Source organism: Cryptomeria japonica, chromosome 11 (assembly GCF_030272615.1).
Source record: "Cryptomeria japonica chromosome 11, Sugi_1.0, whole genome shotgun sequence".
Classification (NCBI taxonomy): Eukaryota; Viridiplantae; Streptophyta; class Pinopsida; order Cupressales; family Cupressaceae; genus Cryptomeria; species Cryptomeria japonica.
This window is the reverse complement of record NC_081415.1, coordinates 635,249,929-635,252,781: the sequence shown is the minus strand read 5'-3', so window position 1 is coordinate 635,252,781 and position 2,853 is coordinate 635,249,929. Positions and strand designations below refer to the sequence as shown.

General features: G+C 34.8%; 1 non-coding gene and 1 pseudogene across 1 annotated transcript; one reads left to right on the top strand and one right to left on the bottom strand.

Moving 5' to 3' along the window:
- Positions 1-256: 256 nt before the first annotated feature.
- On the bottom strand, positions 257-1,122 carry LOC131063102 (light-independent protochlorophyllide reductase iron-sulfur ATP-binding protein-like; annotated as a pseudogene).
- A 1,060-nt stretch (positions 1,123-2,182) lies between these two features.
- Positions 2,183-2,255, top strand: TRNAM-CAU (transfer RNA methionine (anticodon CAU)). Its single transcript has one exon. It is a non-coding gene; the product is annotated as a tRNA-Met (tRNA).
- The last annotated feature ends 598 nt before the right edge of the window (positions 2,256-2,853 follow it).

Below are 2,853 nucleotides of genomic sequence, written 5' to 3'. Positions count from 1 at the left end.
AACCCTAATCACATACACATTCTTGCATAGGAATGATATATAATTGCTCCACAATAGATAGATGAAGAATATGTAGCCTTTAAGACCTATAACTGCATGTCTTTGTACCCACAACTAAAAAGAAACTATCTTCAATCTTTTGATATAACCAAGATACACAGCTAATTGGACAAAAAGTATGATAATTACCTATCTCACATTCGACAGTGAGAGTTTCATCAATTTTCACTGACATAAATGATTATAACTATGTTGATTAAATCGTCGTAAATCCAAGTAAATTTTCCTTATTATTTTTATGTTTCCCCTCATCAATAGGATTGAGATAAAGGTCAGAGAGCAAACTGAATAATTCCCAATCTAGAATCTCCTTTGGCACAGTACCTTCTGGTTGGGACAATATTTGATCCGCTATGTCTAAATAATATTCACATACATAGTTAAGTGATGGTTCGGATCCAACCATTTCAAATAAGGTTTTGCCCTTGACTCTCGAAACTCGAATATCTTCAATAAGAGGTAACACTTCTATTACGGGCATTGGACAGGCTTCTACATATTTATTGATAAGATCTCTTTTAGATGTATGATTTCCAACCAAACCTGCTAATCGCAGTGGATGTGTACGAGCATTTTCCCTGATAGAAGCAGTAATACGATTAGCTGCAAATAATGCATCAAATCCATTATCTGTAATAATGACACAAAAATCTGCATAATTCAACGGAGCAGCAAAACCTCCACAAACCACGTTGCCCAATACATCAAATAATATTATATCATATTCGTAAAATGCATTTAATTCTTTTAACAATTTCACAGTCTCTCCTACCACATATCCCCCGCATCCAGCTCCTGCCCCCCAGCTTCCACACAATCTACCCCTCCATAACCTTTATGAATGACATCTTCGAACCAAATATCTTCATAATGATAATCTTTGGACTACAAATTATCTATAATTGTAGGTATCAAAAATCCTATCAGAGTAAAAGTACTATCATGTTTGGGATCACATCCAATCTGTAACACTTTTTCGCCACGTCTAGCTAGCGCAATTGAAATATTACAACTAGTGGTTGATTTACCAATTCTGCATTTTCCATAAACTGCTATTTTCATCTTTTCATCTCCTTTTATTTCTTTTTTATCTTCCGAACTTGTGATTCGTTTGATCTAATTTTGAGTTGAACTTTGCCTTATTTATATTATATAATTGTAGCATGTTACATTGTTTGACATTGTTTTTTTTGTTTTTTTTAGCCCCCTCACATCTTAAACCTCATTCTCTCCTGAGTAAATGGAGGAAGCCAAGCAAAAGACCCTTCCTCCATTCCCAGATCAATGCTATTTTATTCATTAATTTGAAGTGGATGGAACTCCCCGCTAATTAAGACTTAGTTCTCTTTATTCAAATAATAGAATAAAAAAACCAATTGACTGCATGGCAAATGATAAGAGGAGAAGATAGGTTTGGGATTTGATTTGGTTACTACCTCCAAATGAATGCATTTTTTATGTTATATGTGATGTCGTGTATGGTTATTTCAATGAATCAATGAAAAACCAAGGAAATAGTTTTGGAAAGATCCCAATCCTCCCATCGATTCAGTTTGTTCTTTTTTCAAATATCTCTATTTTATTATTAGATTTTGTTATATGTATATAGCAACATACATACATAACATTTGTTATATGTATATACATATACACATAACATAATGTATCGTCAATCACTCATCATTTGATTCATGATAGAAAATCACAATGAATTGAATCCGGTCGATTTTTTTTACCGGGCGAACGACAGGGATCGAACCCGCGCATGGTGGATTCACAATCCACTGCCTTAGAACCACTTGGCTACGTCCGTCCCAAACTAATTGACAGTCTCTGTCTATGGTCATTCCATTTCAAGAAGAATGGTTCTAAGCCTAGAAAATGAACTAATAATGAAACTATTATATTATTAGTTAGTTATGAACTCTTCAGTTCTATTGGCAAGCTCTGACAGGACATCAAAGTGATGCATTGCAAGATAAATAACTTTCAATACAACTCTCGAGCAAGTTCGTTACATTTCTTTATTTGTTTGTTGAAAATAATAGTTTTGGGTATCCAATTTAAGATCTGAGCCGATACTTATTATTATTATTATTATTATTATTATTATTATTAATATGCATCCATGGCTGAATGGTTAAAGCACCCAACTCATAATTGGGAAGTCACGGGTTCAATTCCTGCTGGATGCACAATAAAAGTTATTGTGCTCTGCTCGCAATAACTTTTAGTTTTATGACAGAAAAATTAGACGGAAAAAAGTAGTACCAAACCTTTTGGTTTTGGTACTGCTTTCTTTTTTGCTTTTCAAGGATTGAATGTCCCCCCCAAATGAGAGGGGAAGACTCCTTATATACTTTCTTGTCATCAATTATGTTAATTTTTTGACATAACCTGACATGAAGCAAGATTTCTTGCTCAAATTTGAGATGGGGAAAAGGGTTTGAAATGGACCCCAATTAGGGACGACCATGGCATGGTGTCATGGTCTCAATGAGGACCAAGGCACCATGCCTTGGTCCTACCCCATATTTGGGCCAGCGTTAAGGTGCAATGCAAGGTGGAATGTGATATTGATGCCAATTTTGTATGATACAAGCAAAAATGGGTCCCAGTTAAGTATAGGGATGAGAAGACTAAGGTGATGGCCCCAAATTAGGCCAAAATTGCAAAGGGTGCAATTTTAGGAGGCTACAAGTATAACACTTAAGGTATACAAAACTATTTAGGGAATAGGTTTTAGGTAATATGGTGTAGGATATTAGGTTTAGGGTATAGATTTGAGGCTAT